At 47.6% G+C, this 22,762-nt stretch overlaps 1 protein-coding gene across 3 annotated transcripts in view; it reads left to right on the plus strand.

Annotated features, from left to right (window-relative positions):
• The first annotated feature begins 233 nt into the window (after window positions 1-233).
• Window positions 234-22,762, plus strand: part of LOC138638924 (oocyte zinc finger protein XlCOF8.4-like) — a 95,114-nt gene continuing 72,585 nt past the window's right edge. The window contains exon 1 of one of the 3 annotated variants that reach the window (XM_069728677.1): window positions 234-374. The gene's annotated coding sequence lies outside the window, so the exon portion shown is untranslated. The remainder of the gene's footprint in view (window positions 375-22,762) is intronic. The other 2 variants (XM_069728675.1, XM_069728678.1) reach the window with 2 other exon arrangements.

Raw genomic sequence — 22,762 nt, forward strand, 5'->3', positions numbered from 1 at the left:
AACACAGAACACTGAGGAGCCGGGGCTGTCACCACCTCACAGCACAGAGCACTGAGGAGCCGGGGCTGTCACCACCTCACAGCACAGAGCACTGAGGAGCCGGCAGTAACAGCTTAAAACAAGGAGAGAAAAGGCGGGAACACTAAATCCCGCCCCTTGTTGCTGTCACGTGCTGTGATGTAATCACAGGACCTTTGCTAAAGCATCTGCCGTGTTGTGCCCCGCCCCTTATTATCACATGCTGGTGACGTAATCTGAGGTCTTTCAGCTGTTTCTTTGCAGTGTGCAGGCTGTTGTCTCTGGTGTCAGCCGTTGTGGTCCCGCACGGTCCCGCTCTCCTCTCCGGTGTGATGCGCCGGTGACTGCAGGATAAGGTGACGTATAATCCGCGCTGTGCTTCTCTGTATGTCATGGTTCCTGTGCAGACCCTGCGGTTCCTGTACAAAGGGACAGATATGCGGCAACTCTGGAATTCTGTTGTGTTATGGATTTTCTCTGCTGATCGGTTCTGTGTCGTTCGGTGTCTTTTCCTGTGGATTTTCTCTGCTGATCGGTTCTGTGTCGCTCTGTGTCTTTTCCTGTGGATTTTCTCTGCTGATCGGTTCTGTGTCGTTCGCTGTCTTTTCCTGTGGATTTTCTCTGCTGATCGGTTCTGTGTCGTTTGGTGTCTTTTCCTGTGGATTTTCTCTGCTGATCGGTTCTGTGTCGTTCGGTGTCTTTTCCTGTGGATTTTCTCTGCTGATCGGTTCTGTGTCGCTCTGTGTCTTTTCCTGTGGATTTTCTCTGCTGATCGGTTCTGTGTCGTTCGCTGTCTTTTCCTGTGGATTTTCTCTGCTGATCGGTTCTGTGTCGTTTGGTGTCTTTTCCTGTGGATTTTCTCTGCTGATCGGTTCTGTGTCGTTCGGTGTCTTTTCCTGTGGATTTTCTCTGCTGATTGGTTCTGTGTCGTTCGCTGTCTTTTCCTGTGGATTTTCTCTGCTGATCGGCTCCGTGTTGTTCGGTGTCTTTTCCTGTGGATTTTCTATGCTGATCGGTTCTGTGTTGTTCGCTGTCTTTTCCTGTGGATTTTCTCTGCTGATCGGCTCCGTGTCGTTCGGTGACTTTTCCTGTGGATTTTCTCTGCTGATCGGTTCTGTGTCGTTCGCTGTCTTTTCCTGTGGATTTTCTCTGCTGATCGGTTCCGTGTCGTTCGGTGTCTTTTCCTGTGGATTTTCTCTGCTGATCGGTTCTGTGTCGTTCGCTGTCTTTTCCTGTGGATTTTCTCTGCTGATCGGTTCTGTGTTGTTCGCTGTCTTTTCCTGTGGATTTTCTCTGCTGATCGGTTCTGTGTCGTTCGGTGTCTTTTCCTGTGGATTTTCTCTGCTGATCGGTTCTGTGTCGTTCAATGTCTTTTCCTGTGGATTTTCTCTGCTGATCGGTTCTGTGTTGTTCGCTGTCTTTTCCTGTGGATTTTCTCTGCTGATCGGTTCTGTGTCGTTCTGTGTCTTTTCCTGTGGATTTTCTCTGCTGATCGGTTCTGTGTCGTTCAATGTCTTTTCCTGTGGATTTTCTCTGCTGATCGGTTCTGTGTCGTTCGGTGTCTTTTCCTGTGGATTTTCTCTGCTGATCGGCTCTGTGTCGTTCGGTTTCTTTTCCTGTGGATTTTCTCTGCTGATCGGTTCGGTGTCTTTTCCTGTGGATTTTCTCTGCTGATCGGTTCTGTGTCGTTCGGTGTCTTTTCCTGTGGATTTTCTCTGCTGATCGGTTCTGTGTCGTTCGGTGTCTTTTCCTGTGGATTTTCTCTGCTGATCGGTTCTCTGTCGTTCGGTGTCTTTTCCTGTGGATTTTCTCTGCTGATCGGTTCTGTGTCGTTCGGTGTCTTTTCCTGTGGATTTTCTCTGCTGATCGGTTCTGTGTCGCTCTGTGTCTTTTCCTGTGGATTTTCTCTGCTGATCGGTTCTGTGTCGTTCGCTGTCTTTTCCTGTGGATTTTCTCTGCTGATCGGTTCTGTGTCGTTTGGTGTCTTTTCCTGTGGATTTTCTCTGCTGATCGGTTCTGTGTCGTTCGGTGTCTTTTCCTGTGGATTTTCTCTGCTGATCGGCTCTGTGTCGTTCGGTGTCTTTTCCTGTGGATTTTCTCTGCTGATTGGTTCTGTGTCGTTCGCTGTCTTTTCCTGTGGATTTTCTCTGCTGATCGGCTCCGTGTTGTTCGGTGTCTTTTCCTGTGGATTTTCTATGCTGATCGGTTCTGTGTTGTTCGCTGTCTTTTCCTGTGGATTTTCTCTGCTGATCGGCTCCGTGTCGTTCGGTGACTTTTCCTGTGGATTTTCTCTGCTGATCGGTTCTGTGTCGTTCGCTGTCTTTTCCTGTGGATTTTCTCTGCTGATCGGTTCCGTGTCGTTCGGTGTCTTTTCCTGTGGATTTTCTCTGCTGATCGGTTCTGTGTCGTTCGCTGTCTTTTCCTGTGGATTTTCTCTGCTGATCGGTTCTGTGTTGTTCGCTGTCTTTTCCTGTGGATTTTCTCTGCTGATCGGTTCTGTGTCGTTCGGTGTCTTTTCCTGTGGATTTTCTCTGCTGATCGGTTCTGTGTCGTTCAATGTCTTTTCCTGTGGATTTTCTCTGCTGATCGGTTCTGTGTTGTTCGCTGTCTTTTCCTGTGGATTTTCTCTGCTGATCGGTTCTGTGTCGTTCTGTGTCTTTTCCTGTGGATTTTCTCTGCTGATCGGTTCTGTGTCGTTCAATGTCTTTTCCTGTGGATTTTCTCTGCTGATCGGTTCTGTGTCGTTCGGTGTCTTTTCCTGTGGATTTTCTCTGCTGATCGGCTCTGTGTCGTTCGGTTTCTTTTCCTGTGGATTTTCTCTGCTGATCGGTTCGGTGTCTTTTCCTGTGGATTTTCTCTGCTGATCGGTTCTGTGTCGTTCGGTGTCTTTTCCTGTGGATTTTCTCTGCTGATCGGTTCTGTGTCGTTCGGTGTCTTTTCCTGTGGATTTTCTCTGCTGATCGGTTCTGTGTCGTTCGGTGTCTTTTCCTGTGGATTTTCTCTGCTGATCGGCTCTGTGTCGTTCGGTGTCTTTTCCTGTGGATTTTCTCTGCTGATCGGTTCTGTGTCGTTCAATGTCTTTTCCTGTGGATTTTCTCTGCTGATCGGTTCTGTGTCGTTCGGTGTCTTTTCCTGTGGATTTTCTCTGCTGATCGGTTCTGTGTCGTTCGGTGTCTTTTCCTGTGGATTTTCTCTGCTGATCGGTTCTGTGTCGTTCGGTGTCTTTTCCTGTGGATTTTCTCTGCTGATCGGTTCTGTGTCGTTCGGTGTCTTTTCCTGTGGATTTTCTCTGCTGATCGGTTCTGTGTCGTTCGGTGTCTTTTCCTGTGGATTTTCTCTGCTGATCGGTTCTGTGTCGTTCGCTGTCTTTTCCTGTGGATTTTCTCTGCTGATCGGTTCTGTGTCGTTCGGTGTCTTTTCCTGTGGATTTTCTCTCCTGATCGGCTCTGTGTCGTTCGGTGTCTTTTCCTGTGGATTTTCTCTGCTGATCGGTTCTGTGTCGTTCGGTGTCTTTTCCTGTGGATTTTCTCTGCTGATCGGTTCTGTGTCGTTCGGTGTCTTTTCCTGTGGATTTTCTCTGCTGATTGGCTCTGTGTCGTTCGGTTTCTTTTCCTGTGGATTTTCTCTGCTGATCGGTTCGGTGTCTTTTCCTGTGGATTTTCTCTGCTGATCGGTTCTGTGTCGTTCGGTGACTTTTCCTGTGGATTTTCTCTGCTGATCGGTTCTGTGTCGTTCGGTGTCTTTTCCTGTGGATTTTCTCTGCTGATCGGTTCTGTGTCGTTCGGTGTCTTTTCCTGTGGATTTTCTCTGCTGATCGGTTCTGTGTCGTTCGGTGTGTTTTCCTGTGGATTTTCTCTCCTGATCGGTTCTGTGTTGTTCGCTGTCTTTTCCTGTGGATTTTCTCTGCTGATCGGTTCTGTGTCGTTCGGTGTCTTTTCCTGTGGATTTTCTCTGCTGATCGGTTCTGTGTCGTTCGGTGTGTTTTCCTGTGGATTTTCTCTCCTGATCGGTTCTGTGTTGTTCGCTGTCTTTTCCTGTGGATTTTCTCTGCTGATCGGTTCTGTGTCGTTCGGTGTCTTTTCCTGTGGATTTTCTCTGCTGATCGGTTCTGTGTCGTTCGGTGTCTTTTCCTGTGGATTTTCTCTGCTGATCGGTTCTGTGTCGTTCGGTGTCTTTTCCTGTGGATTTTCTCTTCTGATCGGTTCTGTGTCATTCTGTGTGTTTTCCTGTGGATTTTCTCTCCTGATCGGTTCTGTGTTGTTCGCTGTCTTTTCCTGTGGATTTTCTCTGCTGATCGGTTCTGTGTCGTTCGGTGACTTTTCCTGTGGATTTTCTCTGCTGATCGGCTCTGTGTCGTTCGGTGTCTTTTCCTGTGGATTTTCTCTGCTGATCGGTTCTGTGTCGTTCGGTGTCTTTTCCTGTGGATTTTCTCTGCTGATCGGTTCTGTGTCGTTCGGTGTGTTTTCCTGTGGATTTTCTCTCCTGATCGGTTCTGTGTCGTTCGGTGTCTTTTCCTGTGGATTTTCTCTTCTGATCGGCTCTGTGTCGTTCGGTGTCTTTTCCTGTGGATTTTCTCTGCTGATCGGCTCTGTGTCGTTCGGTGTCTTTTCCTGTGGATTTTCTCTGCTGATCGGCTCTGTGTCGTTCGGTGTCTTTTCCTGTGGATTTTCTCTGCTGATCGGTTCTGTGTCGTTCGGTGTCTTTTCCTGTGGATTTTCTCTGCTGATCGGTTCTGTGTCGTTCGCTGTCTTTTCCTGTGGATTTTCTCTGCTGATCGGTTCTGTGTCGTTCGGTGTGTTTTCCTGTGGATTTTCTCTCCTGATCGGCTCTGTGTCGTTCGGTGTCTTTTCCTGTGGATTTTCTCTCCTGATCGGCTCTGTGTCGTTCGGTGTCTTTTCCTGTGGATTTTCTCTGCTGATCGGTTCTGTGTCGTTCGGTGTCTTTTCCTGTGGATTTTCTCTTCTGATCGGTTCTGTGTCGTTCTGTGTCTTTTCCTGTGGATTTTCTCTGCTGATCGGTTCTGTGTTGTTCGCTGTCTTTTCCTGTGGATTTTCTCTGCTGATCGGTTCTGTGTCGTTCGGTGTCTTTTCCTGTGGATTTTCTCTGCTGATCGGTTCTGTGTCGTTCGCTGTCTTTTCCTGTGGATTTTCTCTGCTGATCGGTTCTGTGTCGTTCGCTGTCTTTTCCTGTGGATTTTCTCTGCTGATCGGTTCTGTGTCGTTCGGTTTCTTTTCCTGTGGATTTTCTCTTCTGATCGGCTCTGTGTCGTTCTGTGTCTTTTCCTGTGTCTTTTCCTGTGGATTTTCTCTGCTGATCGGCTCTGTGTCGTTCTGTGTCTTTTCCTGTGGATTTTCTCTCCTGATCGGTTCTGTGTCGTTCGGTGTCTTTTCCTGTGGATTTTCTCTGCTGATTGGTTCTGTGTTGTTCGGTGTCTTTTCCTGTGGATTTTCTCTGCTGATCGGTTCTGTGTCGTTCGGTGTCTTTTCCTGTGGATTTTCTCTGCTGATCGGTTCTGTGTTGTTCGGTGTCTTTTCCTGTGGATTTTCTCTGCTGATCGGTTCTGTGTCGTTCGGTGTCTTTTCCTGTGGATTTTCTCTGCTGATCGGTTCTGTGTTGTTCGGTGTCTTTTCCTGTGGATTTTCTCTGCTGATCGGTTCTGTGTTGTTCGGTGTCTTTTCCTGTGGATTTTCTCTGCTGATCGGTTCTGTGTCGTTCGGTGTCTTTTCCTGTGGATTTTCTCTGCTGATCGGCTCCGTGTTGTTCGCTGTCTTTTCCTGTGGATTTTCTCTGCTGATCGGCTCTGTGTTGTTCGCTGTCTTTTCCTGTGGATTTTCTCTGCTGATCGGTTCTGTGTTGTTCAGTGTCTTTTCCTGTGGATTTTCTCTGCTGATCGGTTCTGTGTCGTTCGGTGTCTTTTCCTGTGGATTTTCTCTGCTGATCGGCTCCGTGTTGTTCGCTGTCTTTTCCTATGGATTTTCTCTGCTGATCGGTTCTGTGTTGTTCGCTGTCTTTTCCTGTGGATTTTCTCTACTGATCGGTTCTGTGTCGTTCGGTGTCTTTTCCTGTGTCTTTTCCTGTGGATTTTCTCTTCTGATCGGCTCTGTGTCCGGTGTCTTTTCCTGTGGATTTTCTCTGCTGATCGGCTCTGTGTCGTTCGGTGTCTTTTCCTGTGGATTTTCTCTGCTGATCGGTTCTGTGTCGTTCGGTGTCTCTTCCTGTGGATTTTCTCTGCTGATCGGTTCTGTGTCGTTCGGTGACTTTTCCTGTGGATTTTCTCTGCTGATCGGTTCTGTGTCGTTCGGTGTCTCTTCCTGTGGATTTTCTCTGCTGATCGGTTCTGTGTCGTTCGGTGTCTCTTCCTGTGGATTTTCTCTGCTGATCGGTTCTGTGTCGTTCGGTGACTTTTCCTGTGGATTTTCTCTGCTGATCGGTTCTGTGTCGTTCGGTGTCTCTTCCTGTGGATTTTCTCTGCTGATCGGTTCTGTGTCGTTCGGTGACTTTTCCTGTGGATTTTCTCTGCTGATCGGTTCTGTGTCGTTCGGTGTCTCTTCCTGTGGATTTTCTCTGCTGATCGGTTCTGTGTCGTTCGGTGACTTTTCCTGTGGATTTTCTCTGCTGATCGGTTCTGTGTCGTTCGCTGTCTTTTCCTGTGGATTTTCTCTGCTGATCGGTTCTGTGTCGTTCGGTGTCTTTTCCTGTGGATTTTCTCTGCTGATCGGTTCTGTGTCGTTCGGTGTCTTTTCCTGTGGATTTTCTCTGCTGATCGGCTCTGTGTCGTTCGGTGTCTTTTCCTGTGGATTTTCTCTGCTGATCGGTTCTGTGTCGTTCGGTGTCTGTTCCTGTGGATTTTCTCTGCTGATCGGTTCTGTGTCGTTCGGTGACTTTTCCTGTGGATTTTCTCTACTGATCGGTTCTGTGTCGTTCGCTGTCTTTTCCTGTGGATTTTCTCTGCTGATCGGTTCTGTGTCGTTCGGTGTCTTTTCCTGTGGATTTTCTCTGCTGATCGGTTCTGTGTCGTTCGGTGTCTTTTCCTGTGGATTTTCTCTGCTGATCGGCTCTGTGTCGTTCGGTGTCTTTTCCTGTGGATTTTCTCTGCTGATCGGTTCTGTGTCGTTCGGTGTCTTTTCCTGTGGATTTTCTCTGCTGATCGGTTCTGTGTCGTTCGGTGTCTTTTCCTGTGGATTTTCTCTGCTGATCGGTTCTGTGTCGTTCGGTGTCTTTTCCTGTGGATTTTCTCTGCTGATCGGCTCTGTGTCGTTCGGTGTCTTTTCCTGTGGATTTTCTCTGCTGATCGGTTCTGTGTCGTTCGGTGTCTTTTCCTGTGGATTTTCTCTGCTGATCGGCTCTGTGTCGTTCGGTGTCTTTTCCTGTGGATTTTCTCTGCTGATCGGTTTTGTGTCGTTCGGTGTCTTTTCCTGTGGATTTTCTCTGCTGATCGGTTCGGTGTCGTTCGGTGTCTCTTCCTGTGGATTTTCTCTGCTGATCGGTTCTGTGTCGTTCGCTGTCTTTTCCTGTGGATTTTCTCTTCTGATCGGCTCTGTGTCGTTCGGTGTCTTTTCCTGTGGATTTTCTCTGCTGATCGGCTCTGTGTCGTTCGGTGTCTTTTCCTGTGGATTTTCTCTGCTGATCGGTTCTGTGTCGTTCGGTGTCTTTTCCTGTGGATTTTCTCTGCTGATCGGTTCTGTGTCGTTCGGTGTCTTTTCCTGTGGATTTTCTCTTCTGATCGGTTCTGTGTTGTTCGGTGTCTTTTCCTGTGGATTTTCTCTGCTGATCGGTTCTGTGTCGTTCGGTGTCTTTTCCTGTGGATTTTCTCTGCTGATCGGCTCTGTGTCGTTCGGTGTCTTTTCCTGTGGATTTTCTCTGCTGATCGGCTCTGTGTCGTTCGGTGTCTTTTCCTGTGGATTTTCTCTGCTGATCGGTTCTGTGTCGTTCGGTGTCTTTTCCTGTGGATTTTCTCTGCTGATCGGTTCTGTGTCGTTCGGTGTCTTTTCCTGTGGATTTTCTCTGCTGATCGGCTCTTTGTCGTTCAGTGTCTTTTCCTGTGGATTTTCTCTGCTGATCGGTTCTGTGTCGTTCGGTGTCTTTTCCTGTGGATTTTCTCTGCTGATCGGCTCCGTGTTGTTCGCTGTCTTTTCCTATGGATTTTCTCTGCTGATCGGTTCTGTGTTGTTCGCTGTCTTTTCCTGTGGATTTTCTCTACTGATCGGTTCTGTGTCGTTCGGTGTCTTTTCCTGTGGATTTTCTCTGCTGATCGGCTCCGTGTTGTTCGCTGTCTTTTCCTATGGATTTTCTCTGCTGATCGGTTCTGTGTTGTTCGCTGTCTTTTCCTGTGGATTTTCTCTACTGATCGGTTCTGTGTCGTTCGGTGTCTTTTCCTGTGTCTTTTCCTGTGGATTTTCTCTGCTGATCGGCTCTGTGTCGTTCGGTGTCTTTTCCTGTGTCTTTTCCTGTGGATTTTCTCTGCTGATCGGTTCTGTGTCGTTCGGTGTCTTTTCCTGTGGATTTTCTCTGCTGATCGGTTCTGTGTCGTTCGCTGTCTTTTCCTGTGGATTTTCTCTGCTGATCGGCTCCGTGTTGTTCGCTGTCTTTTCCTATGGATTTTCTCTGCTGATCGGTTCTGTGTTGTTCGCTGTCTTTTCCTGTGGATTTTCTCTGCTTATCGGTTCTGTGTCGTTCGGTGTCTTTTCCTGTGTCTTTTCCTGTGGATTTTCTCTGCTGATCGGCTCTGTGTCGTTCGGTGTCTTTTCCTGTGGATTTTCTCTGCTGATCGGTTCTGTGTCGTTCGGTGTCTTTTCCTGTGGATTTTCTCTGCTGATCGGTTCTGTGTCGTTCGGTGTCTTTTCCTGTGGATTTTCTCTGCTGATCGGCTCCGTGTTGTTCGCTGTCTTTTCCTGTGGATTTTCTCTGCTGATCGGCTCCGTGTTGTTCGCTGTCTTTTTCTATCGATTTTCTCTGCTGATCGGTTCTGTGTCGTTCGGTGTGTTTTCCTGTGGATTTTCTCTGCTGATCGGCTCCGTGTCTTTTCCTGTGGATTTTCTCTGCTGATCGGCTCTGTTTCGTTCACTGTCTTTTCCTGTGGATTTTCTCTGCTGATCGGCTCTGTGTCGTTCGGTGTCTTTTCCTGTGGATTTTTTCTGCTGATCGGCTCTGTGCCGTTCGGTGTCTTTTCCTGTGGATTTTCTCTGCTGATCGGCTCTGTGTCATTCTGTGTGTTTTCCTGTGGATTTTCTCTGCTGATCGGCTCTGTGTCGTTCTGTGTGTTTTCCTGTGGATTTTCCAGGGTGGATTTGATTGAAATCTAACTGATTTAAATCACGATTTAAATCACTAGTCAGTAAGGTTTGATTTAAATCAGTGATTTAAATCAAAGTTTCTACCTAACTGAATTTGACTCCGCAGAGGTCCCAGCCTCTTCTTCACGGCAAAAATGTTACAACATGAACAGAGTTGAGAAAAAGACCTTAATCCTATTGTTCTACAAACCTATGAATACAGAATCAACCCCTTCAGTGCCAAGTCCAAGAAGTTAGACAATATGTTTCTGATTGTTTGGAGTGGAATAGATCTGCACAACACAAGAAGAATGTGAATCTAAGTGTGAGGAGGAGGAAGGGCAAGCAGACAAGAAAATGAAAGTGAAACTTTGAGCACAATACTGCAGCATAGCCACAGACAGACAAGTCTGGATCTGTTTGTTTTGTACGATCTGAGGTTTATTACATTCTTTCCTTATAATATAGTAACATAGTAACATAGTTAGTAAGGCCGAAAAAAGACATTTGTCCATCCAGTTCAGCCTATATTCCATCATAATAAATCCCCAGATCTACGTCCTTCTACAGAACCTAATAATTGTATGATACAATATTGTTCTGCTCCAGAAAGACATCCAGGCCTCTCTTGAACCCCTCGACTGAGTTCGCCATCACCACCTCCTCAGGCAAGCAATTCCAGATTCTCACTGCCCTAACAGTAAAGAATCCTCTTCTATGTTGGTGGAAAAACCTTCTCTCCTCCAGACGCAAAGAATGCCCCCTTGTGCCCGTCACCTTCCTTGGTATAAACAGATCCTCAGCGAGATATTTGTATTGTCCCCTTATATACTTATACATGGTTATTAGATCGCCCCTCAGTCGTCTTTTTTCTAGACTAAATAATCCTAATTTCGCTAATCTATCTGGGTATTGTAGTTCTCCCATCCCCTTTATTAATTTTGTTGCCCTCCTTTGTACTCTCTCTAGTTCCATTATATCCTTCCTGAGCACCGGTGCCCAAAACTGGACACAGTACTCCATGTGCGGTCTAACTAGGGATTTGTACAGAGGCAGTATAATGCTCTCATCATGTGTATCCAGACCTCTTTTAATGCACCCCATGATCCTGTTTGCCTTGGCAGCTGCTGCCTGGCACTGGCTGCTCCAGGTAAGTTTATCATTAACTAGGATCCCCAAGTCCTTCTCCCTGTCAGATTTACCCAGTGGTTTCCCGTTCAGTGTGTAATGGTGATATTGATTCCCTCTTCCCATGTGTATAACCTTACATTTATCATTGTTAAACCTCATCTGCCACCTTTCAGCCCAAGTTTCCAACTTATCCAGATCCATCTGTAGCAGAATACTATCTTCTCTTGTATTAACTGCTTTACATAGTTTTGTATCATCTGCAAATATCGATATTTTACTGTGTAAACCTTCTACCAGATCATTAATGAATATGTTGAAGAGAACAGGTCCCAATACTGACCCCTGCGGTACCCCACTGGTCACAGCGACCCAGTTAGAGACTATACCATTTATAACCACCCTCTGCTTTCTATCACTAAGCCAGTTACTAACCCATTTACACACATTTTCCCCCAGACCAAGCATTCTCATTTTGTGTACCAACCTCTTGTGCGGCACGGTATCAAACGCTTTGGAAAAATCGAGATATACCACGTCCAATGACTCACCGTGGTCCAGCCTATAGCTTACCTCTTCATAAAAACTGATTAGATTGGTTTGACAGGAGCGATTTCTCATAAACCCATGCTGATATGGAGTTAAACAGTTATTCTCATTGAGATAATCCAGAATAACATCCCTCAGAAACCCTTCAAATATTTTACCAACAATAGAGGTTAGACTTACTGGCCTATAATTTCCAGGTTCACTTTTAGAGCCCTTTTTGAATATTGGCACCACATTTGCTATGCGCCAGTCCTGCGGAACAGACCCTGTCGCTATAGAGTCACTAAAAATAAGAAATAATGGTTTATCTATTACATTACTTAGTTCTCTTAGTACTCGTGGGCAGGGCCGTATTTAGAGTTTCTGCTGCCCTAGGCACTTTTAGCGCTGCCTCCCCCTCTGGTGAGTATGACACTATCGGCAGTGACTTTGGGAAGAATCACTGATGTGAAAGTTGCCGTTTGCAGCAGATCGGGCAGTTTTTCTGCAACGGATCACTTACGGCAACACTGCGTTTGGTTTCATTCATTCCTTATGGGATTCGCGGTACTTGATGTGATCTGGGAAATGCGGTGCCATACCTCTCAACTTTTGAAGGGAAAAAGGTCTAAAGGTTGCGGCGCACGTAGTGCGCCGCGGCAAATTTTAGGCCACGCCTCTGACCACACCCATTTCACAACTAATCACACCCATATCCAAGTCCCAACCACACCCATTTAGCACTGCTGATCACACTGTTTCATATACATTAAAACAAAAAAAAAATATGGCCACACAGTGCTTCATACTGTACAATGGCTATGCAGTGCTCCACATACTGTATAATGGCCCTACATGATGTTCCATACTGTATAATGGCCACACAGTGCTCCATACTGTATAATGGCCACGTCTGTCCTGTGTCCTTGTGTGTACCACATTGAGAATGGAGAAAAGAAAGAAGACCAAAGAACTGTCTGAGGACTTGAGAAACCAAATTGTGAGGAAGCATGAGCAATCTCAAGGCTACAAGTCCATCTCCAAAGACCTGAATGTTCCTGTGTCTACCATGCGCAGTGTCATCAAGAAGTTTAAAGCCCATGGCACTGTGGCTAACCTCCCTAGATGTGGACGGAAAAGAAAAATTGACAAGAGATTTCAACGCAAGATTGTGCGGATGTTGGATAAAGAACCTCGACTAACATCCAAACAAGTTCTAGCTGCCCTGCAGTCCGAGGGTACAACAGTGTCAACCCGTACTATCCGTCGGCGTCTGAATGAAAAGGGACTGTATGGTAGGAGACCCAGGAAGACCCCACTTCTTACCCCGAGACATAAAAAAGCCAGGCTGGAGTTTGCCAAAACTTACCTAAAAAAGCCTAAAACGTTTTGGAAGAATGTTCTCTGGTCAGATGAGACAAAAGTAGAGCTTTTTGGGCAAAGGCATCAACATAGAGTTTACAGGAGAAAAAAAAGAGGCATTCAAAGAGAAGAACACGGTCCCTACAGTCAAACATGGCGGAAGTTCCCTGATGTTTTGGGGGTGCTTTGCTGCCTCTGGCACTGGACTGCTTGACCGTGTGCATGGCAGTATGAAGACTGAAGACTAACCAACAAATTTTGCAGCAGAATGTAGGGCCCAGTGTGAGAAAGCTGGGTCTCCCTCAAAGGTCATGGGTCTTCCAGCAGGACAATGACCCAAAACACACTTCAAAAAGCACTAGAAAATGGTTTGAGAGAAAGCACTGGAGACTTCTAAGGTGACCAGCAATGAGTCCAGACCTGAATCCCATAGAACACCTGTGGAGAGATCTAAAAATGGCAGTTTGGAGAAGGCGCCCTTCAAATATCAGGGACCTGGAGCAGTTTGCCAAAGAAGAATGGTCTAAAATTCCAGCAGAGCATTGGAAGCAACTCATTGATGGTTACCGGAAGTGGTTGGTCGTAGTTATTTTGGCTAAAGGTTGTGCAACCAAGTATTAGGCTGATGGTGCCAATACTTTTGTCTGGCCCAATTTTGGAGTTTTGTGTGAAATGATCAATGTTTTGCTTTTTGCTTCATTCTCTTTTGTGTTTCTTCATTTAAGACAAATTAAATGAAGATAATAATACCAAAGAATTTGTGTTTGCAATCATTTTCAGGAAGAAACTGAGTATTATCTGACAGAATTGCAGGGGTGTCAATACTTTTGACCATGACTGTACTGAGCCCGAGTGACGGGCGAGACACCACATGTACTGAGCCCGAGTGACGGGCGAGACACCCCATGTACTGAGCCCGGGTGACACTGTAATATGTAAGTAACATCAGACTGTATTGTGGGGACCATTCACTTCTATGGGAGGGTGTTAAAGGGAACCTGTCACCCCCAAAATCGCGGGTGAGGTAAGCCCACCGGCATCAGGGGCTTATCTACAGCATTCTGGAATGCTGTAGATAAGCCCCCGATGTAACCTAAAAGATGAGAAAAAGACGTTATATTATACTCACCCAGGGGCGTTCCCGCTGTTGGTCCGGGTCCGGCGCCTCCCATCTTCATCAGATGACGTCCTCTTCTGGTCTTCACACTGCAGCTCCGGCGCAGGCGTACTTTGCCTGCCCTGTTGAGGGCAGAGCAAAGTACAGCATTGTGCAGGCGCCGGGCCTCTCTGACCTTTCCCGCCACCTGCGCAATGCAGTACTTTACTCCGCCCTCAACAGGGCAGGCAAAGTACGCCTGCGCCGGAGCTGCGGCGTGAAGACCAGAAGAGGACGTCATCTGATGAAGATGGGAGGCGCCAGACCCGGACCAACAGTGGGAACGCTCCTGGGTGAGTATAATATAACGTCTTTTTTTCATGTTTTAGGATACATCAGGGGCTTATCTACAGCATTCCAGAATGCTGTAGATAAGCCCCTGATGCCGATGTGCCTACCTCACCCGCGATTTTGGCGGTGACAGGTTCCCTTTAAGGAGGAGGAGGAGGTGAGCTGTGACATCTCCTATTGTGACTGTTGGATCTGGTTGCCGGGGTCTACCTTCCTGTGGTTGTTACAAGTATCCTCCGCTCACCTTTCGGGGTGTTGCGCTCCTCGTCCACTTGTCTCAGGAGATTCGGTTGAACGCTCGGTCCGGCGCTGACATCCTGCAATATAATGGAAATGGCGGCTGAAGCTGCAGCACAAGGAGACACCGGAGAACGGCGGGGACAGAGCGCTCTGTAGCCGTGGACACGTGCAGTATAGCACGCGGCTGCCGATCATGTGACGCCTGCACTCACTTTCACCAGAGGAGCGGCGCTATAGGTCAGAATATCAGAGTAGAAGCCTCGCTGTCTGATCACCGGATATTTCCGCGGGAGGACGGCGCTGATCCGCGCGGGTGACACCGGCACAAGCGACTGCGGACACGGGATCTCCCAGTGTGGATGGGACTCCGCGGAGGATGGGGGTCGCCTGCCGTTATCTGCTCCATCTGCGCCCAACAGAGAAGACAAACATGTCCGATAACTCTACAGGACCGTGACAGCTGCAGAACATCGCCCCCCCCTCCCTCCCTCCCTGCAGAGCTTCATCACCCTCCCTCCCTCCCTGCAGAGCTTCATCGCCCCCCCTCCCTCCCTGCAGAGCTTCATCGCCCCCCCTCCCTCCCTGCAGAGCTTCATCGCCCCCCCTCCCTCCCTGCAGAGCTTCATCGCCCCCCCTCCCTCCCTGCAGAGCTTCATCGCCCCCCCTCCCTCCCTGCAGAGCTTCATCATCGCCCCCCTCCCTCCCTGCAGAGCTTCATCATCGCCCCCCCTCCCTCCCTGCAGAGCTTCATCATCGCCCCCCCCTCCCTGCTGAGCTTCATCATCGCCCCCCCTCCCTCCCTGCAGAGCTTCATCATCGCCCCCCCTCCCTCCCTGCAGAGCTTCATCATCTCCCCCCCCTCCCTCCCTGCAGAGCTTCATCATCGCCCCCCTCCCTCCCTGCAGAGCTTCATCATCGCCCCCCTCCCTCCCTGCAGAGCTTCATCATCGCCCCCCCTCCCTCCCTGCAGAGCTTCATCATCGCCCCCCCCTCCCTCCCTGCAGAGCTTCATCATCGCCCCCCCTCCCTCCCTCCCTGCAGAGCTTCATCATCGCCCCCCCTCCCTCCCTCCCTGCAGAGCTTCATCATCGCCCCCCCTCCCTGCAGAGCTTCATCATCGCCCCCCCCTCCCTCCCTCCCTGCAGAGCTTCATCATCGCCCCCCCTCCCTCCCTGCAGGGCTTCATCATCGCCCCCCCTCCCTCCCTGCAGAGCTTCATCGCCCCCCCTCCCTCTCTCCCTGCAGAGCTTCATCATCGCCCCCCCTCCCTCCCTGCAGAGCTTCATCATCGCCCCCCCTCCCTCCCTCCCTGCAGAGCTTCATCATCGCCCCCCCTCCCTGCAGAGCTTCATCATCGCCCCCCCCTCCCTCCCTCCCTGCAGAGCTTCATCATCGCCCCCCCTCCCTCCCTGCAGAGCTTCATCATCGCCCCCCCTCCCTCCCTGCAGAGCTTCATCGCCCCCCCCTCCCTCCCTCCCTGCAGAGCTTCATCGCCCCCCCCCTCCCTCCCTGCAGAGCTTCATCATCCCCCCCCTCCCTCCCTGCAGAGCTTCATCGCCCCCCCCTCCCTCCCTGCAGAGCTTCATCGCCCCCCCCCCCCTCCCTGCAGAGCTTCATCGCCCCCCCTCCCTCCCTCCCTGCAGAGCTTCATCGCCCCCTCTCCCTCCCTCCCTGCAGAGCTTCATCGCCCCCCCCTCCCTGCAGAGCTTCATCGCCCCCCCTCCCTCCCTCCCTGCAGAGCTTCATCGCCCCCCCTCCCTCCCTCCCTGCAGAGCTTCATCGCCCCCCCTCCCTCCCTCCCTGCAGAGCTTCATCGCCCCCCCTCCCTCCCTCCCTGCAGAGCTTCATTGCCCCCCCTCCCTGCAGAGCTTCATCGCCCCCCCTCCCTGCAGAACATCGCCCCCGTCCGTCCTCATACTCACCTGTCACTCAGCTCAGCTGCCTGCCCACACACTGCGCGCGCCGCAGCCGCCGACATCCCTCTGGCGCTCTGTCCCGCCGCAGTGTCTTCTTCCTGACTGAGTGAGCGGTCATGTGATACTGCTCAATAAAGTCATGAATATGCGCATATTCATGACCTTAATGACCGGTACCATGTGACCGCTCACTCAGGACGCGCTACAGACGGTGAGAACAGGCATCGCTGGAGGCTGGAGCAGGAGGTGAGTATCGTCTCTCTTCATGGAGGGTGGGTGGGATGCGGAGGCGGGGAGGGGCGCGGGGAGGGGAGGGGCGCGGGGAGGCAGGCGGGGGGGCGGGGTTTTGCGTCGGTCGCGTTTGTGACTTAAAAAAAAAAAAAAAAAAAAATCCTTGCCCAGGTGCCGCCCCCCCGCAATGTCGCCGCCCTAGGCACGTGCCCTCGAGTGCCTAGTGGCAAATACGGCCCTGCTCGTGGGTGTATGCCATCCGGACCCGGAGATTTATCTATTTTAATCTTATTTAGCCGGTTTCGCACCTCTTCTTGGGTTAGATTGGTGACCCTTAATATAGGGTTTTCATTGTTTCTTGGGATTTCACCTAGCATTTCATTTTCCACCGTGAATACCGTGGAGAAGGTGGTGTTTAATATGTTAGCTTTTTCCTCGTCATCTACAACCATTCTTTCCTCACTATTTTTTAAGGGGCCTACATTTTCAGTTTTTATTCTTTTACTATTGATATAGTTGAAGAACAGTTTGGGATTAGTTTTACTCTCCTTAGCAATGTGCTTCTCTGTTTCCTTTTTGGCAGCTTTAATTAGTTTTTTAGATAAAGTATTTTTCTCCCTATAGTTTTTTAGAGCTTCAATGGTGCCATCCTGCTTTAGTAGTGCAAATGCTTTCTTTTTACTGTTAATTGCCTGTCTTACTTCTTTGTTTAGCCACATTGGGTTTTTCCTATTTCTAGTCCTTTTATTCCCACAAGGTATAAACCGCTTACACTGCCTATTTAGGATGTTCTTAAACATTTCCCATTTATTATCTGTATTATTAGTTCTGAGGATATTGTCCCAGTCTACCAGATTAAGGGCATCTCTAAGCTGTTCAAACTTTGCCTTCCTAAAGTTCAATGTTTTTGTGACTCCCTGACAAGTCCCCCTAGTGAAAGACAGGTGAAACTGTACAATATTGTGGTCGCTATTTCCTAGATGCCCAACCACCTGCAGATTTGTTATTCTGTCAGGTCTATTAGATAGTATTAGGTCTAAAAGTGCTGCTCCTCTGGTTGAATTCTGCACCAATTGTGAAAGATAATTTTTCTTGGTTATTAGCAGAAACCTGTTGCCTTTATGGGTTTCACAGGTTTCTGTTTCCCAGTTAATATCCGGGTAGTTAAAGTCCCCCATAACCAGGACCTCATTATGGGTTGCAGCTTCATCTATCTGCTTTAGAAGTAGACTTTCCATGCTTTCTGTTATATTTGGAGGTTTGTAACAGACCCCAATGAGAATTTTGTTACCATTTTTCCCTCCATGAATTTCAACCCATATGGACTCGACATCCTCATTCCCTTCGCTAATATCCTCCCTTAAAGTGGACTTTAGACAAGACTTTACATAGAGACAAACCCCTCCTCCTCTCCGATTTTTACGATCCTTTCTAAACAGACTGTAACCCTGTAAGTTAACTGCCCAGTCATAGCTTTCATCTAACCATGTCTCGGTTATTCCCACTATGTCAAAGTTACCTGTAGATATTTCTGCTTCTAGTTCTTCCATCTTGTTTGTCAGGCTTCTGGCGTTTGCGAGCATGCAGTTTAGAGGATTTTGTTTTGTTCCAATCTCCTCACTGTGGATTGTTTTAGAAATGTTCTTACCTCCCTTCTGAGTATGTTTTCCTGGGTCGTCTTTGTTCGAGTCTAATGTTTTTCTTCCCGTCCCCTCTTCTTCTAGTTTAACGCCCTCCTGATGAGTGTAGCGAGTCTTCTGGCGAATGTGTGTTTCCCAGGTTTGTTGAGGTGTAGTCCGTCTCTGGCGAGGAGTCCATCATACCAGTAATTCACACCGTGGTCCAGGAATCCAAATCCTTGTTGTCTGCACCATCGTCTTAGCCAGTTGTTTGCATCAAGGATCCTGTTCCATCTCCTGGTGCCATGCCCATCTACTGGAAGGATAGAAGAAAAAACTACCTGTGCATCCAGTTCCTTTACTTTCTTCCCCAACTCTTCAAAGTCCTTGCAGATTGTCGGTAGGTCCTTCCTTGCCGTGTCATTGGTGCCAACATGTATCAGAAGAAATGGGTGGACGTCCTTGGAGCTGAAGAGCTTTGGTATCCTATCGGTCACATCCTTGATCATCGCACCTGGAAGGCAGCATACTTCTCTTGCAGTTATGTCCGGTCTGCAGATGGCTGCTTCTGTGCCTCTCAGTAGTGAGTCTCCCACCACCACCACTCTTCGTTGCTTCTTGGCTGTACTTTTTGCTGTCACTTGTTGCTGTGTGCCCTTTTCTTTTTTGCTTGCTGGTATTGCTTCATTCTTAGGTGTGCCATCTTCATCCTCTACAAAGATTTGATATCGGTTCTTCAGTTGTGTGGTTGGTGATTTCTCCATGGTCTTCTTGCTTCTTTTGGTCACATGCTTCCACTCATCTGCTTTTGGAGGTTCTCTGACACTTTTTGCACCTTCTGTGACCAGTAGAGATGCTTCTGTTCTGTCTAGAAAGCCTTCATTCTCTTTGATGAGTTTCAAAGTTGCTATTCTTTCTTCCAGACCCCGCACCTTTTCTTCTAAAAGGGCCACTAGTCTACACTTCTGACAGGTGAAATTGGATTCTTCTTCTGGTCGATCTGTGAACATGTAGCACATGCTGCAGCTCACCATGTAGGTTGTCACATCTGCCATGTTGCTCCTAGATCCTGCTGACTTGCTGTGTGTTTTCCTCCTTGTGTAATCTACTCAGCCAAGCTCTCTTGCAATAATGTCCTACAGGCAAAAATTCGGTGATGCTTTCGAAGCAGCTGGTCCCGGCTGTACCCAACGATCTTCTAGCTTAGGGAGACTTCGCTTCTCCCAGAAGGCACCTGGAATATGCAAATTAGCCTCCTGAAGCTTGAATCCCTGGTTTGGTGATGCTTTCGAAGCAGCTGGTCCCGGCTGTACCCAACGATCTTCTAGCTTAGGGAGACTTTGCTTCTCCCAGAAGGCACCTGGAATATGCAAATTAGCCTCCTGAAGCTTGAATCCCTGGTATAATGGCAGCAGGCCGTAAAAGAGACCCAGTTTGGGAATATTTTAATGAAGCTCCTTCGCCTATCGGTAAGGCAGGCATGTCATAGGTTTGTAGAACAATAGGATTAAGGTCTTTTTCTCAACTCTGTTCATGTTGTAACATTTTTGCCGTGAAGAAGAGGCTGGGACCTCTGCGGAGTCAAATTCAGTTTTGAGAACTGCGTAAGTAAAGCGAGCGTCTGTGATAATATAGGGGAGAAACTGCCCACTAATCCTACAGAAACCTCTGGAACAGCATGGCATTGTGAATGTTACACATATACAGCCTTTATTCTACTGAGTTAAACCACTCAGCTTTATCTCATGATGGAAGAACCTTTGGATGGTAAAATATTTTCCTCAAAAAGCAGTTTATTGAAAAAAATCCGATTTAAATCAAAAAAATCCGATTTAAATAAAAAAAATCCGATTTTTTTATTTTTTTTTTAAAAAAAAACATTGATTTTTATCCACCCTGGGATTTTCTCTGCTAATCGGTTCTGTGACGTTCGGTGTCTTTTCCTGTGGATTTTCTCTTCTGATCGGTTCTGTGTCGTTCGGTGTCTTTTCCTGTGGATTTTCTCTGCTGATCGGCTCTGTGTCGTTCGGTGTCTTTTCCTGTGGATTTTCTCTGCTGATCGGCTCTGTGTCGTTCGGTGTCTTTTCCTGTGGATTTTCTCTGCTGTTTGGAGCTCTGTGTCGTTCAGTTTCTTTGGCTGGAGACTCACCAGCGATTTAAAAATCGGTCCGGTTTTGATGCAGAAGAGTCTGACAAGTGTAATGCAACTGTCATTTGAGTGTCCTGCTTTTTTTGTGCGAGTACAATCCGATTTTTCCCACCTAGCATTCAATTTACATCCGAATGCAATGCGATTGCTATCAGACTGCAATGCGATTTTAACATGAGCATTTACATAGGGAAATTCTTTGTCATTTACACATCATTTTAAAACAAAATATTAATCAAAACATATACGTATATATACTAGATTGTGGCCCGATTCTAACGCATCGGGTATTCTAGAATATGCATGTCCCCGTAGTGTATGGACAATGATGATTCCAGAATTCGCGGCAGACTGTGCCCGTCGCTGATTGGTCGAGGCAACCTTTATGACATCATCGTCGCCATGGCAACCATTATGACATCTACGTCGATACTGTGCCCGTCGCTGAATCAGAAACGTGGGATTTCTACGTCCTTTATGACATCATCGTCGCTGTGCCCGTTGCTGATTGGTCGAGGCCTGGCGGCCTCGACCAATCAGACGCGGGATGTCTACGTCCTTTATGACATCATCGTCGCTGTGCTCGTCGCTGATTGGTCGAGGCCTACCATAAGTAACACACTACGCCACCATGGACTCAGATCCTGCAGTGCCAGACGTGTCCCACTGCTTAAGCCAGTACATGTCCGGGCCCGTTTGAAGTTTGCTAGAGAGCATTTGGATGATCCAGAGGAGTTTTGGGAGAATGTCCTATGGTCTGATGAAACCAAACTGGAACTGTTTGGTAGAAACACAACTTGTCGTGTTTGGAGGAAAAAGAATACTGAGTTGCATCCATCAAACACCATACCTATTGTAAAGCATGGTGGTGGAAACATCATGCTTTGGGGCTGTTTCTCTGCAAAGGGGCCAGGACGACTAATCCGGGTACATGAAAGAATGAATGGGGCCATGTATCATGAGATTTTGAGTGCAAACCTCCTTCCATCAGCAAGGGCATTGAAGATGAAACGTGGCTGGGTCTTTCAACATGACAATGATCCAAAGCACACCGCCAGGGCAACGAAGGAGTGGCTTCGTAAGAAGCATTTCAAGGTCCTGGAGTGGCCTAGCCAGTCTCCAGATCTCAACCCTATAGAAAACCTTTGGAGGGAGTTGAAAGTCTGTGTTGCCAAGCGAAAAGCCAAAAACATCACTGCTCTAGAGGAGATCTGCATGGAGGAATGGGCCAACATACCAACAACAGTATGTGGCAACCTTGTGAAGACTTACAGAAAACGTTTGACCTCTGTCATTGCCAACAAAGGATATATAACAAAGTATTGAGATGAAATTTTGTTTCTGACCAAATACTTATTTTCCACTATAATATGCAAATAAAATATATATATATATATATATATATATATATATATATATATATATATATATACATATATATATATATATACCGTATATACTCGAGTATAAGCCGAACCGAGTATAAGCCGACCCCCCTAATTCTGCCACAAAAAAACTGGGAAAACTTATTGACTCGAGTATAAGCCTAGGGTGGAAAATGCAGCAGATATCGGTAAAAGTCAAAAATAAAAATAGATGCTCCATACCGTTCATTATTGCCCCATAAGATGCTCCATATACAACTGTGCTATATATAATGCTCTGCACCGTTCATTATGGCCCCATAGATGCTCCATATAAAGCTGTGCCATATATAATGCTCTGCACCGTTCATTATGGCCCCATAGATGCTCCATATACAACTGTGCTATATATAATGCTCTGCACTGTTCATTATGGCCCCATAGATGCTCCATATAAAGCTGTGCCCCATATATAATGCTCTGCACCGTTCATTATGGCCCCATAGATGCTCCATATAAAGCTGTGCCATATATAATGCTCTGCACCGTTCATTATTGCCCCATAGATGCTCCATATAAAGCTGTGCCATATATAATGCTCTGCACCGTTCATTATGGCCCCATAGATGCTCCATATAAAGCTGTGCCCCATATATAATGCTCTGCACCGTTCATTATTGCCCCATAGATGCTCCATATAAAGCTGTGCCCCATATATAATGCTCTGCACCGTTCATTATGGCCCCATAGATGCTCCATATAAAGCTGTGCCATATATAATGCTCTGCACCGTTCATTATGGCCCCATAGATGCTCCATATAAAGCTGTGCCCCATATATAATGCTATGCACCGTTCATTATGGCCCCATAGATGCTCCATATAAAGCTGTGCCATATATAATGCTCTGCACCGTTCATTATGGCCCCATAGATGCTCCATATAAAGCTGTGCCCCATATATAATGCTCTGCACCGTTCATTATGGCCCCATAGATGCTCCATATAAAGCTGTGCCATATATAATGCTCTGCACCGTTCATTATTGCCCCATAGATGCTCCATATAAAGCTGTGCCCCATATATAATGCTCTGCACCGTTCATTATGGCCCCATAGATGCTCCATATAAAGCTGTGCCATATATAATGCTCTGCACCGTTCATTATGGCCCCATAGATGCTCCATATAAAGCTGTGCCATATATAATGCTCTGCACTGTTCATTATGGCCCCATAGATGCTCCATATAAAGCTGTGCCATATATAATGCTCTGCACCGTTCATTATGGCCCCATAGATGCTCCATATAAAGCTGTGCCCCATATATAATGCTCTGCACCGTTCATTATGGCCCCATAGATGCTCCATATAAAGCTGTGCCATATATAATGCTCTGCACCGTTCATTATGGCCCCATAGATGCTCCATATAAAGCTGTGCCCCATATATAATGCTCTGCACCGTTCATTATGGCCCCATAGATGCTCCA

The sequence above is a fragment of the Ranitomeya imitator genome, chromosome 5 (assembly GCF_032444005.1).
Source record: "Ranitomeya imitator isolate aRanImi1 chromosome 5, aRanImi1.pri, whole genome shotgun sequence".
NCBI lineage: Eukaryota > Metazoa > Chordata > Amphibia > Anura > Dendrobatidae > Ranitomeya > Ranitomeya imitator.